General features: G+C 42.8%; 1 pseudogene; it reads right to left on the bottom strand.

Annotated features, from left to right (window-relative positions):
• The window catches only part of LOC123732742 (zinc finger protein 2 homolog), a 60555-nt pseudogene extending 45094 nt beyond the window's left edge, over positions 1–15461 (bottom strand).
• Between the last annotated feature and the right edge of the window lie 573 nt (positions 15462–16034).

The raw sequence follows: 16034 nt of genomic DNA, 5'->3' as shown, positions 1-16034 counted from the left end.
AGCAAAATTCCCATGACAAATAAACAGATATTTAGTACACAAACATAAGATAACAGATGACTAAACTGAAAGACTAATGAGCATTGATTAAAATATTAATTGGATGCAATATCCAATCCAAAAATACAGGCTTGTTTTTTAGGAGGGGCTCTGAAAGTCACTATGGGGGTGTCCACAGGAAGTTGACTAGTAACAACAACTGGGACCTAAAAGACACCCACAAAATCTGCCCAAGAAGAGGCAAACAAAATAAAAACCCACACCAAACTTAAAGACAGGAAGCAAACCAAAAAGGTTGAGCAACTAAAAGTGTTGACTCTCCACATCTATCAAGACAACTGGAGCACTGGGCCAGACACTCTTAAATAGAACCTGGACCAGCTCAGGTGAAACACCTTCCCACTAACGAGATGGACAAGCCAGCACAGGTGTAACACATACTGACTAACGAGGTGACACCAATCAGTGCGTCCTACGTGCTAACGAGCTAGACGTGCTAACGCGCTAACGGGCTAGACGTGCTAAAGTCCAACCTCAAAACATAAGTGGAAAAACCAAAGAATGTAACACCTTCCCCCTGTTAGGGTTGAACTGGCTATTTGTTTGCATAACCTATATAATATACCGGGGAAGCTATGCTACAATATTAAGTATATAAACTACGGATAAGTCAACTGCTGAAGACAAGAACTACAACCGGCGACAGGAAGTGCGTCACGAGGCTGGGACCAGCCTGCACGCCGACGATAGGATGAGCAAGTTTAAACCACGCTCCTCCTCCCTCTGACAGGCCAGCATTGAGCGGGAACTATCTCTGTCAGAGTATATAAGGGAAAACAATAGGATGTGATGCTCTCTTCTCTGTCTGCCCTGCGTGGTGTCACAGCGAGACCGTATATATACGAACAACCTATTTACCATACACGTGTTTGCAATAATTAAAGAACAAAGAAAACTTGAGTTACTCTTTGCCAAATAATTTGTTCTAATACCAGATTTGAATTGACGCGACTCGATACCCCTTAAGAGAATGCTTACCACCACAACTTCCATTCCTCATTATAATCAACTACAATGCTTCACCTTCTACAATATAAACATGTTGTCTACTGGATGTCAACAGTTAAAAACAAGAAAAAACACATTTCTAAGTACATATATATTTTTTGAAAAATTCACTAGCTTCTAGAACTCTAGTCTTCCTAAAAATTCACTAGCTTCTAGAACTCTCGTCTTCCTAAAACTCACTAGCTTCTAGAACTCTCGTCCCCTTGGAACGAGCCCAAACAAAACTCCTCTCCAAAACGGAAAAACATGCAGTCAAAATAAATTGTGATCCATGGTAAGGCACTGGCTAAACGCAAATCTTTTTGACTGCCCACCCTTGAGACAATCAGCAACCAAGTTGTCCTTACCACAGACATATCTGATTTCAAGAGGAAACTCCTGCAATATCCGTAGTAACTTTCCACCTCACTGCGGAGCTTCTCACTCTTTTCACGGTTCACTAGATAGGCATGTTGTTGGATCGGGGCCCAGTCCCCAATGTCATGCTCTAGTACATTTGGGTTGGCACATCTGAGAATGAACCCTGATATTCTAAAAGCAGGGCAACAATGTCAATATAATTGTTCCCAAAAATGGTCAGTTGGTTGAATAAATAATTATGATTACTTAATGTTACATGAATTGTAAATATGAAATATAAAAACCAAATGTACACCCCTTTGTTAATATGTATTGACAATAATGAACTTAATGGTGAGGCATGAAATAATAAAACATGTATATTTTGTCAGGCTGAATGTTTCAAATATGAGGTGTTTTGAGTCATGCTTCTTCAGTAGTGGAATAAAGACAATTAGCACTTCAATGTTGTAAATAAATACTGGAGTGATGTAGGATTGTTCATAAAATTGATTATAGACCAATTTATTATACTGCGTTCATGTGTACAGGCTGCAAGTACGTTGAAATTCAATTGTTTTAAAGTCATTGAAAATAAACGACCCAAAACAACATTTTCAACTTTCACATTCAACTAAACCGAACGCATATTGGACGTTAGCCTTCTTTTCAATGTCTTTCCAATCACATTTTTTTTTACAAGTTTCCAAATCAATAACCAATATGCAGAAACAGTTTGGGATAAATTGAAAACCTAAACATAAAATGTGCAATAAACACAAACATCTGCCACAATAATCATATTACTTGTATTTTTTAAACAAGCTCCTTATAAATTGCACAAGCACCAGAAACGCTGTAGTTTTGACAAGTAGCAATAAATCACTGATATCGATTAGGGGGGGGAAATCAGGTTGTACGTGCTGTTGAAACTAACACAACTAAAAAAAACACATGGAAATGGGAGATATCTTTTACCTCACTGGTTAGAGGACAACCTGCAGAAGACAGTCAGCTACATTTTGGAGTGATGCATTTAAATGTAGGGGTCACTAAACAAAGGAATGCAACACTTATTTGTCATTACTCATCAATATCATGTTGAAATCAATTGTGAGAGAGGAGGGAGATGAGGTTGCACGTCCTGTTAAAACTAACGCAGCAAAAACCACTGGTTAGAGGACAATTTGTAGAAAACAGCTAGCTACATTTTGAAGTGCTGCATTTTGATTCAAGTGGGTCACCAACATGGTAAGCGGAACACAACTTTTTTTATTTTTTATTAGTCACTCTTTGTTAAATCTCATATTTGGTAACTCTTCCATTTCAGAGCCTGGATTTTTCCCCTGAGGCTAATATCCATATCATGCTGAAATCAATAGAACAGGGGACAAACGTTTAGGGTTCTACATTGTGACATTATTAAAATAGTCCTACTACAATGTTAAAACATTCTACATTGTGACATTATTGTGAGATTTCATTTAATTGATATCATGAAACGATTCCATGTATTTTCTGATGTTTAATCAGACATCTTTTATCAGAGTATTTCTTCCCACATTGATGACAGCTATAAGGTTTCTCTCCTGTGTGTATTCTCTGGTGTAAAGTCAGATGGCCAGATCTACTAAAACTCTTCCCACATTGATCACAGCTATAAGATTTCTCTCCTGTGTGTGTTCTCTGGTGTAAAGTCAGGTAGTCAGATCTAGCAAAACTCTTCCCACATTGAGCACAGCTATAAGGTTTCTCTCCTGTGTGTGTTCTCTGGTGTAAAGTCAGCTGGCTAGATGTAGTAAAACATTTCCCACATTGATGACAGCTATAAGGTTTCTCTCCTGTGTGTATTCTCTGGTGTAAAGTCAGCTGGCCAGATGAAATAAAAAGCTTTCCACATTGAGCACAGCTATAAGGTTTCTCTCCTGTGTGCATTCTCTGGTGTAAAGTCAGCTGTCCAGATGTCGTAAAACTCTTCCCACATTGATCACAGCTATAAGGTTTCTCTCCTGTGTGTGTCCTCTGGTGTATAGTCAGATGGCTAGGTGCAGTAAAACTCTTCCCACATTGATCACAGCCAAAAGATTTCTCTCCAGTGTGAATTCTTTTATGTATTTTAAGTTTTACTGCAGAGTTGAATCTTTTCCCACAGCCAGAGCAGCAGTGAGGTTTATTTCCTGTGTGTCTCGGCTGGTGTTTCTTGAGGTGTTCTGATCTGGAGAGACTCTTCTCTGCCTCATCAGCATCCTGATGTTGTTGAGGCTCCCCAGAGGATCCACGATAGTCCCGTCTCTCTCCTTTGTGAACGACAAAGTCAGACAGATGGTTAAACCTCTTACATCTAGATGTTCCGCTAGCGGAACACCTCACCAATATCCAATAGTATAGCGTGGCGCGAATTTCAAATACCTCAAAAATGCTAAAACTTAAATTTTTCAAACATATGAATATTTTACACCATTTTAAAGACAAGACTCTCCTTTATCTAACCACATTGTCCGATTTCAAAAAGGCTTTACAACGAAAGAAAAACATTAGATTATGTCAGGAGAGTACCCAGCCAGAAATAATCACACACCCATTTTTCAAGCTAGCATGTAAGTCACAAAAACCAAAACCACAGCTAAATGCAGCACTAACCTTTGATGATCTTCATCAGATGACACTCCTAGGACATTATGTTATACAATACATGCATGTTTTGTTCAATCAAGTTCATATTTATATCAAAAACCAGCTTTTTACATTAGCATGTTTTGTTCAGAACTAGCATACCCACCGAAAACTTCTGGTGAATTTACTAAATTACTCATGATAAACGTTCACAAAAAACATAACAATTATTTTAAGAATTATAGATACAGAACTCCTTTATGCAATCGCGGTGTCCGATTTTAAAATAGCTTTTCGGTGAAAGCACATTTTGCAATATTCTGAGTAGATAGCCCGGCCATCATGGCTAGCTATTTTGACACCCACCAAGTTTGGCACTCACCAAACTCAGATTTACTATAAGAGAAATTGGATTACCTTTGCTGTTCTTTGTCAGAATGCACTCCCAGGACTTCTACTTCAACACCCAATGTTGTTTTGGTTCCAAATAATCCATAGTTATATCCAAATAGCTGCGTTTTGTTCTTGCGTTCAAGACACTATCCGAAGGGTGACGCGCCGGCGAGTATCGTGACAAAAAATGTCAAAATATTCCATTACCGTACTTCGAAGCATGTCAACCGCTGTTTAAAATACATTTTTATGCGATTTTTCTCGTAAAATAGCGATAATATTCCAACCGGGAGACGTTGTATCCGTTCAAACACTGAAAATAGAAAATGGAGTCGTCACATGCACGCGCACCCCCGTGTCATTGTTCTCAGAACGACCACTTTCCAAAACCCCTACTGTTTTTCGCCCAGGGATTGCAGAGTTATCATTCCGCCTTCTGAGAGCCTATTAAAATGTCACGTTACAGCAGAGATCCTGTATTTTCGATAAAGAGGCTACAGAAGGCCAAGAAATGATCAGACAGGGCACTTCCCATATAGAATCTTCTCAGGTTTTGGCCTGCTATATGAGCTCTGTTATACTCACAGACACCATTCAAACAGTGTTAGAAACTTTAGGGTGTTTTCTATCCAACGCTAATAATTATATGCATATTCTAGTTTCTGGGCAGGAGTAATAACCAGATTAAATCGGGTACGTTTTTTATCCGGCCGTGAAAATACTGCCCCCTATCCTAAACAGGTTAAAGGCCCACAACAGCAGTAATCCACTGTTTATTTGAGGTAAAAGGTGATGCCCAGAGCGTACCCATGAAGTTGTACAACAATTGACGTCTGTTAAATAATTTGACAATTATTTGCCGCCGTATGAAAATCAACCCAGAGGACCTCCAGGTGACTATACACAGATCTACCCTCTCATACCACTGACAGAAGAAAATGGAGATGCTACCACAATTATCCTCAAGGGGACTCCGATGAAGGAGGTGGAAGACACAACAGCAGCAACAAGCAGCATGAGAACATTAAAATTGGATGAAAAAAGAAAGCACAGTTCCTGGAGGGAGTTTCCCTCGCCACCCCAACTCACTCCACACAAAGGAACAGACTGGAAGATCCTAGACATATTGCCGCCTGTAGAAAACACTAACTACTACAGAAGCAGAAGAAAAGTCCAATGTGCCACCATCCATGGGTGACCTATTCAGAGAGCAAGACAAGGAGGACTAGACACTGCACTGAAGAAGGCCCAGCTTGCACAGATCCAGACAGGAAGTGGTGGTTTTACTCACAATATGATGGCTGCTCAAAGTTTTCTACAGGCTCACCACAACCACAGCCTGCAGCTCCCCCACAGTCACATCAGTCACACCCGTGAACCTGGTGCCTGCAGGGTATGTGCTTTTCACCACTCAACCTTATGGTGACCCTCAACCATGGACCGGAAGAGGAGGTAGGCCCGCCAGAGCCCTGCATGACTGGAACAACACTCAATGCTGGACCTGTGGGCATTTGGGGCATGCGAGTTCACAGTGTGGGGGAAATGAAAGAGGAAGAGGTTACAATAAGGGCAGAGGAAACTTTGGGTCTGGCAGAGGAAGAGGAAACTCAGCCACAGTACCACTCGGCAGGAGCTGAATATGCTCCCTGGGGCCACTTATGCCCTATGGACAAGGAGGACAAGTTAATGACAGAGAAGAGCCGTGGCCAATGGGAAATCACAACACCAACAGTTGTTATTTCCCTCAGAATCAACAATGAAGGAACAATAACAGGGACATGGGGACAGCCCAGGAATGTGTACTGGACAAAGACTTGTTTGATGAACCTCTGCTTGACTCTGACATGGTGCTGTTTGTTGATGGTTCTACTTATATAGATCAAAGCACAGGGAAGACACATGTAGGATCAGCTGTAGTAGATGTGGGAGGTGACATTGAGGTTATACGGCCCCTACCAGAACATTTATCACGGCACATTTATTAGCTCTGAACACAGCTTGTGAATTGGGGGAAGGGAAGGCCCTTACTGTCTACTCAGATTCAGCATAGTGGGGTTTAGAGAGCAGGAGAGGTGACTAATACCACAGACACACCTATTAAAAACAGACCTTATGTTGAACAGGTGATTGAAGCTGTGAAAACCCAACACATTGGCTATTGTTCATAACAGTTCATTTATCGTTGCGTGACATGTTTGTTATATAACAGAGAAAATGGAACCAGCCAAGATGGATGGGACCCTTCCAGGTGACCATGGCAACAAAAGAGGCTGAGATCCACCGATGAGGAGATGCCAGAGGAGAAACGGGGAAGACCACAGCCAGAGGAGAAACGGGGAAGACCACAGCCAGAGGAGAAACGGGGAAGACCACAGCCAGAGGGGAAACGGGGAAGACCACAGCCAGAGGGGAAACGGGGAAGACCACAGCCAGAGGAGAAACGGGGAAGACCACAGCCAGAGGAGAAACGGGGAAGACCACAGCCAGAGGAGAAACGGGGAAGACCACAGCCAGAGGAGAAACGGGGAAGACCACAGCCAGAGGAGAAACGGGGAAGACCACAGCCAGAGGAGAAACGGGGAAGACCACAGCCAGAGGGGAAACGGGGAAGACCACAGCCAGAGGGGAAACGGGGAAGACCACAGCCAGAGGAGAAACGGGGAAGACCACAGCCAGAGGGGAAACGGGGAAGACCACAGCCAGAGGGGAAACGGGGAAGACCACAGCCAGAGGGGAAACGGGGAAGACCACAGCCAGAGGGGAAACGGGGAAGAACACAGCCAGAGGAGAAACGGGGAAGACCACAGCCAGAGGAGAAACGGGGAAGACCACAGCCAGAGGAGAAACGGGGAAGACCACAGCCAGAGGAGAAACGGGGAAGACCACAGCCAGAGGAGAAACGGGGAAGACCACAGCCAGAGGAGAAACGGGGAAGACCACAGCCAGAGGAGAAACGGGGAAGACCACAGCCAGAGGAGAAACGGGGAAGACCACAGCCAGAGGAGAAACGGGGAAGACCACAGCCAGAGGAGAAACGGGGAAGACCACAGCCAGAGGAGAAACGGGGAAGACCACAGCCAGAGGAGAAACGGGGAAGACCACAGCCAGAGGAGAAACGGGGAAGACCACAGCCAGAGGAGAAACGGGGAAGACCACAGCCAGAGGGGAAACGGGGAAGACCACAGCCAGAGGAGAAACGGGGAAGACCACAGCCAGAGGGCCGAGACCAAAGGCCAGAAGAACCAACAGAGGGTTCAGCCACAGAACCAGAAGAGTCATCAGATGTCGAGGACACCATCACACACTATGGTTGTGAAACAAGAAAATCACAACCATAGAAACACATGCAGGGTATTTATTGCTCTCCAAATCCTACTGGTTCCCTTTGTGGACGGGGATGTGGACAATAATAAATGGGTGAAAGCAGTGACATACATAGGATTAAAGGGGAACACATCTGGCACATGGGTAATGCAACAGGTGACAGGTGTAAACTTTTCCAGAATGGAGGAAGGCATTGGAGCACCTTTTGGATGGATGTGGGTATGCAGTGACAGGGGATACCTCACTTTACCTCCTGGATGGGGGTGGATGTTGTTATTTGGGGAGAACAGAAATGTACATGTTAAGAATTCCGGTCACCGACCTTTTCAATGAGACAGGTAAAACCAACTCTGGGGAACTGAAGCGTGCCAAACGACTCATCCCAGACAATCAGGAAGACTATGGTCATGTCCTATGCCCGGGGGAGATTTTTGGTATGTCAGTCATACCCTCCTGGGGTGTGGCTGTCCTGGGAAAGTGGGTGAATAATTGAACCTATTATTTACAGGCCCATATGAGTTTAACGATCCCAGGATTTAGCCAACTCTCATTAGATGTCCAAAATCCGAAAGCTGTCGTCGGCTGCCATGAGTTGGCTTTAGATGATATTTTGGAGAAGGAAGGAGGACACTGTAACGTACTAGGTATTATTGATCCTGATAATTGTGTTCTGCTCCTCCCTGACTCCTCTGAGAATATGACTGCCAAAATGGATCCGATCGCTGATCTTAGTAAAACTCTCTCAAAAATCTGTCTTTGACAAAATTGGTGACTGGTTTAATGCTAAATTTGGAACTGTAATAGGGAAAGTTATGTTGACTTTGTTTTCATTGTTTACTCCTGTACTTGTAGTGGGATTGGTGATTTTGGCTACTGTTTGTATTTGGAAGAGAATGACTAACTGCTCTGGAACATGCTGGAGTGATGGTGTTGCTGGAAGCTGATGCAAATCGTGCTGAAGGTGAGACTGGTGCATTTCTGGTTTCTCTTAATCCCATTGTCCATCCAACTCATGAGGTTCATCCCAGGACTCAGGAGGAATGGGAATATAGACAGACTCACCCCACCACCATTCCAGGACTCAGGAGGAATGGGAGTATAGACAGACTCACCCCACCACCATTCCCAGGACTCAGGAGGAATGGGACTATAGACAGACTCACCCCACCACCATTCCCAGGACTCAGGAGGAATGGGACTATAGACAGACTCACCCCACCACCATTCCAGGACTCAGGAGGAATGGGACTATAGACAGACTCACCCCACCACCATTCCAGGACTCAGGAGGAATGGGACTATAGACAGACTCACCCCACCACCATTCCAGGACTCAGGAGTTGTTTCTCCTTTTAGCAGACCATCCCTGGGATCAAATGGATCCTGGGGTTTTGCCAACTCTGTTTGATTTCAGAGGAGAATATTATGATTGAACCTGTGAGACTTATTAGTCTCAGGGGGGGGAATGTAGGGGGTGGGTCCCAAAGATCCTCCCCATTATTGATTAAGGGGACTTTAAGATTCATATGTTTTGCTGCAGGCCTTATAATAAGATACTGTTGCTATGTGTCTAAAACCTCTGCCACTATACGTTGCACAAGCCATCTATATTAGTCTTTGTGGTTAAGCTCTGGCTGTTGTGAGTGTGCTGCAGGCTGGGTCTGAGTCAGACTGAAACTAGATAAAGAGAAGTAACCACTGTCTGGTTTTGACAGTTTGATCTTGTGTGACAGTGGACAATTCTAATAAATTCAGAGAAGCTACCGTACTAGGTTACCTTATAAGGTAACCTCAGCTTATTGATACACACATACATTGACATAGGTGATCATACCACTAGGGAGTGATCACATGTATAAAATCAGCTGGGCCTTTAGGTGGGGAGCAGAACTTACTCAGAAACATGCCTTATGTTCCTGTTGTCAACATCTGTCTGCAATTACATTAAATAAAGGTTTGATTGGTTTACTTAAAGAAGATATTGTCTGACTGCTGATTTCACCAATAAGCTGGGGCGGCAGCGTAGTGGTTAGAGCGTTGGACTTGTAACCGAAAGGTTGCAAGTTGGAATCCCTGAGCTGACAAGGTACAAAATCTGTTGTTCTGCCCCTGAACAAGGCAGTTAACCCACTGTTCCTAGGCCGTCATTGAAAATAAGAATTTGTACTGAACTGACTTGTTAAATAAAAGGTAAAAAAAAAAGCCAAAGAGGGACAAGGAACCTACCCCGACAACGCTAATGAGGAAACCGCTAGTTTTGGACGAAGGTTCTGGTTTTTACACAATGTGTTCTGAATATTACAACTTTGGATTATAATTGTAAGGCTCGTTTGAATCTCCTGCTTAGTATAATGTTTGTGTTATTGCCGCAAATCAACTGCTTTATACTTCAAGAAGTAAAATGCTCTTTGGCTAGCTTTTCCATCGGCCTTACAATGAGTGTTTGTACACTTTGTGTATGCCAAATTGACCCATAACTTCACCTAACAACAACATAGACGTAGGACTAATTTAATATTTCAGGTGAAACAAGGAAACTAAAATGTATTTGTCATGACATTTCATAACCTGATCACCAGATAATTTTGTGAATAATCCCACTAGGCTACTCTGTAATGAGTTGTCATTCTAAATGTCCTGAATAAAGGAAAATAGCTCTGTGTGTTGTACAATAGTTTATACATCAAGGAACAATTCTCTACATATTATGAGCTAAGTATCTCTGTGGTCAAACAGACTAACGAGACCCTACTGGAAATCAAGCAGACAATAACACATTATAAACATGAATTTGTTTAGGGAGGTTGGATCCAACGTGGAGCACGGCATAACTGTCTTTAAGATGGCGCCAGAGAGCAAGGCTGACTTTTTACTTATTCCCAACCAATTGTGTTTTTTTTAAATAATTTCTTTGCATTGTTAGGAACTTATTTTTTTTACTTATTTTGTAAATAATGTTGTCGCTACCGTCTCTTATGACCGAAAAGAACTTCAAGACATCAGAACTGCGATTACTCACCACGGACTGGCAGAATCCTTTTTTTCCTTTAACGAGTCTGACGTGAACGATGTACTGCTTTTTCGGGAACATGCCCAGATCCCTGTCAATTACGTGAAGCGAAGGTGGAGAAATAGGGGCCAAAGGACAGGCTGCCTTCTGAGAATTCGTAGGCGATTGAATAAACCCCCACTTCCTTCCATTCTGCTAGCAAACGTGCAATCTTTGGAAAATAAAATCGATGACCTACGCGGAAGACTAAACTACCAACGGAACATTCAAAACTGTAATATCTTACGCTTCACGGAGTCGTGGCTAAACGATGACATTATCAACATACAGCTGGCTGGTTATACGCTGCACAGGCAGGATAGAACAGCGGCGTCTGGTAAGACAAGGGACGGCGCACTATGTATTTTGTAAATAACAGCTGGTGCACGATATCTAAGGAAGTCTCGAGCTATTGCTCGCCTGAGGTAGAGTATCTCATGATAAGCTGTAGACCACACTATCTACCTAGAAAGTTTATCTGTATTTTTCGTAGCTGTTTACATACCAACACAGACTGAGGCTGGCACTAAGACCGCATTGAATGAGCTGTATTCCGCCAAAAACAAACAGGAAAACGCTCACCCAGAGGCAGTGTTCCTATTAGCTGGGGACTTTAATGCATGGAAACTTAAATCCGTCTTACCAAATTTCTATCAGCATGTTAAATGTGCAACCAGAGGGAAAACAACTCTGGACCACCTTTACTCCACACACAGAGACACATAGAAAGCTCTCCCTCGCCCTCCATTTGGCAAATCTGACCATAATTCTATCCTCCTGAACCCTGCATACAAGCAAAAATTAAAGCAGGAAGCACCAGTGACTTGATCAATAAGAAAGTGGTCAGATGAAGCAGATGCTAAGCTACAGGACTGCTAGCACAGACTGGAATATGTTCCGGGATTCCTCCGATGGCATTCAGGAGTACACCACAACAGTCATTGGCTTCATCAATAAGTGCATCGATGACGTCGTCCCCACAGTGACCGTACATACATACCCCAACCAGAAGCCATGGATTACAGGCAACATCCACACTGAGCTAAAGGCTAGAGCTGCCACTTTCAAGGACCGGGACTCTAACCCGGAAGCTTATAAGAAATCCCGCTATGCCCTCCGACGAACCATCAAACAGGCAAAGTGTCAATACAGGACTAAGATCAAATCGTATTACAAAGGCTCTGACACTCGTTGGATGTGGCAGGGCTTGCAAACCATTACAGACTACAAAGGGAAGCACAGCCGATAGATGCCCAGTGACACGAGCCTACAAGATGAGATAAACTAAGGCAAATAACACTAATGCATGAGAGCACCAGCTGTTCCAGAAGACTGTGTGATCACGCCCTACGCAGCCGATGTGAGTAAGACCTTTAAACAGGTCAGCATTCACAAGGCCGCAGGGCCAGACGGATTACCAGGATGTACTGCGAGCATGCGCTGACCAACCTGCAAGTGTCTTCACTGATATTTTCAACCACTCCCTGTCTGAGTCTGTAATACCAACATGTTTTAAGCAGACCACCATAGTCCCTGTGCCCAAGAACACTAAGGTAACCTGCCTAAATGACTACCAACCCGTAGCACTCACGTCTGTAGCCATGAAGTGCTTTGAAAGGCTGGCCACGGCTCACATCAACACCATTATCCCAGAAACCCGAGACCCACTCCAATTTGCATACCGCCCTAACAGATCCACAGATGATGCAATCTCTATTGCACTCCACACTGCCTTTTCCCACGTGGACAAAAGGGACACCTATGTCAGAATGCAACAAAAAATTGCATGAAATGAAATGTATGTTTCAACTGTATTACCCCATCAGAAACCAAAACATGAGCTGGTATAAGGCCACTGTTTGTAAACAAATACTATATGGCTGAGGAGTAGGGTCGAGCCAAGCGTTCTGACCTCACAATGACAGTAAAGCACCCAAGCTAACTGGCTAAGGTTGGATAGCTTGCTAGACACAAATGAGAGAGAACCTCACTCTTACCATTTTACTTGCCCTAGCAGAGCTGGTTAGGCAGTTTTCATGTTATCCAGAACGTTGGTGAATAACTGTGCTGCTGGCAACAATTTAATTTGAGCTTTTTTGCAGACGTTTACTGACACCGGCCATATTCAACGGGTGTTGAGCGAGCGTCAGTAAATTACATTTACATTTACATTTAAGTCATTTAGCAGACGCTCTTATCCAGAGCGACTTACAAAATGGTGCATTCACCTTATGATATCCAGTGGAACAACCACTTTACAATAGTGCATCTAAATCTTTTAAGGGGGGGTTAGAAGGATTACTTTATCCTATCCTAGGTATTCCTTAAAGAGGTGGGGTTTCAGGTGTCTCCGGAAGGTGGTGATTGACTCCGCTGTCCTGGCGTCGTGAGGGAGCTTGTTCCACCATTGGGGTGCCAGAGCAGCGAACAGTTTTGACTGGGCTGAGCGGGAACTGTGCTTCCTCAGAGGTAGGGGGGCCAGCAGGCCAGTGGTGGATGAACGCAGTGCCCTTGTTTGGGTGTAGGGCCTGATCAGAGCCTGAAGGTATGGAGGTGCCGTTCCCTTCACAGCTCCGTAGGCAATCACCATGGTCTTGTAGCGGATGCGAGATAATAATGATATAATGATAACTAAATTCATCAGTTATTCTGCGCTCTGGTACACTCAGACAAGAGTGCTCTGAAATCGGAGTAGAGAGCCAGAGCGAATTTATGAACGCACCCAAATTAACAATGTCCATTGAGAATGCACACGACCCCTTGGCTAAGAATGACGTTAATAATCAAGTTGGGTAGTTAGTTAGAATATAGTTAATATACTGGCAATTTTGATGTATAAGTAGCTGATAAGAGAATTATCTAATAAAGGTAAATGAATCAATAATCCATTATGAATTAGTAGTTATGTAGCATGGATAATGAATAATTAAGGTACTGAATGGTTAGTCACATAAGGTCTAGTAGAGGGCCAGAACAAAATGTGTGTGTGTGTGGTTTTAGCAGGGAGATAAGAGAACAGTAGGCATCTGTTTTACCCAACCTAGAAAGTTGGGGAGACTTTGGAGAAAACCGGGAGGTACCTCCAAGGTTTCTCTAATCTCGGGGGGAGAGCACAGACAGCGCTGGATAGTGATTAACGGTTGTGAGAAATCCGAGGAGTGTTTCATATATCTGGTGTTTGTGAAAATGTATGTGCGTTAGCAGGGAGGGAACTATAAAATGGACCTCAGAACGTTCTCTGAATAAAGCCGAATGAACCTTTTGCAGATGCTGAGTCTTTGCCTAATTATTACCCCATTGTCTTACAAACCTTGGGAATTAGTCAAGGCTTATTGATTGTTAATTATTATCATTGGGATAGAAAATTCATTTGACAGTAGCCAACTAATGTTAGGTAGCTAGCTGACATACTGGTACATACTGCTGTAAAGATATGCTATGCGGTTTGTAAGGATAGCGTAGCTAACGTAATGTGTAACGTAACTTATTTGAAAAGTCATTACATTGCTCAACATTTTCTTAACATTTGTCATAATTAGTTAAAGCAATGAATTCATTTGTATCCGCTCTCTCGTCGGATTTTGGCTGCATATTTTCCGCCATTTTCTTCAAATCTGAAAATAGTTGAAGCCACGCCCATTTCCAGAAGAATTGCATTATGGGCCCTAAAAGCACAGAAATAGTGTCCTCTGCATGTATACTTTGTATTTTGTTGAATGTAGTACGACATCCGGGAACTTTTGGCATACTAACTATATCCATACTATGACCAATAAGCATACTATATACTCAACTCACAATTCACATCACAAATAGTGCGGTTAGTATGAGTATTCTAACACAGCTCAGGTCTCTGGGCTGCCATTTTTGTTTCTGTTTCTTATTGATCAAGTCACTGGTGCTTTCTGCTTTCATTTTTGCTTGTAAGCAGGATTCAGGAGGATATCAATGTCTATAAATAAATAATAAAACATTTAAATATTGATGTAGCAATTGCAGATTTCCCCTTTAACACCACACATCAGTTCAACAACTGCAGAGTTTGTGCCTCTGTTTTTAAGACAGTACTTACTAGTATTAACCAGGGTCCGTTCATAGTTAGAACCATTGGACGCCTTAACATGCCTTTGGGAAACCGAGCCCAGATATCCAGTTTCCTCCTCTTCTTCCTTTTTCGATGCGACAGTCCCCCTCTCCCTCTCTTTCACTCCAAAAAATGCATCCTCCTCTTGTTTCACTGTAACATCCTCCTCTTCCTTCACTCTGAAGGCCTCTTCTTCCTCTTTTACTGTAACATCCTCTTCTTTCACTCTGAACGCGTCTTTTTCTTCTTTCACAGTAATGGCCTCACCCTCTACTTCTTGTTTTACTGTGATATCCTCCTCTTCCTTCTCCTCTTTGACGAGAGCTTCTTTTTCTGTCCAGCAGATCTGCACTTCTTTATCAGGAGAGTAGTTTAGTGAACTCATGGTCGGAGATGTTAGCTAGTTAGGCTAATGCTAACTTAACCAGCCCGCTACCTGACTAATAACGACAACACCGTAAATATGAAATTAAATCTGATGACTAACTAGACGACCGAAGTGGGTTTAAAACACAGTAGCTAATATACACTAAAGAGTTTAATTGGTTCGGCTATTTTGTCTAGCAAGCTACCGAGGTGGCTGAATAACTGTTGTTGCGGTTGAAAGAAGCGTTCCGTCCACTACATTATACGTCACACCAACAGCATTACCTTAAATTCCCAGACCGCCATCTGCTGACTGGAATGGGTAACGCAGTTGAGTAAAATGTTCATTTTATTTTCAGACAACAAGTTAAAGTGTAGGAAGCGTTAGTTTTTACTCACCAGTGTAACAACACAGTGTGGTTAAAGACTTAGTAACGTAGTTGTATTCACGATCTGGTTACCTGTAAGTACAAACAGTTATGTTTTTGTGTTATTACATATTTATTAATTTATTTTGGGATACCTTCTAAACTACCCAAGTCATATGAAGTATCTACTCTGTACTACCGAGTTTGTATGCTAGTGTAACGGTGTAATTATGTTGTTAAATTCCTGCATAAAATGGGTATTATTCCTCCTGGTCTATTAGTGTGTTTACATTGTCTAATACAATCAAATCAAAGTGCATTTGTCACGTGCGCCGAATACAACAGGTGTAGACCTTACAGTGAAATGCTTACTTACAGGCTCTAACCAACAGTGCAATTTTTTAAGTAAAAAATAGCTATTAGGTGAACA

This window comes from Salmo salar, chromosome ssa02, assembly GCF_905237065.1.
Source record: "Salmo salar chromosome ssa02, Ssal_v3.1, whole genome shotgun sequence".
Taxonomy (NCBI): domain Eukaryota; kingdom Metazoa; phylum Chordata; class Actinopteri; order Salmoniformes; family Salmonidae; genus Salmo; species Salmo salar.
Note: the sequence above shows the minus strand (reverse complement) of the source record. Positions and strands in the feature narration are given on the sequence as shown.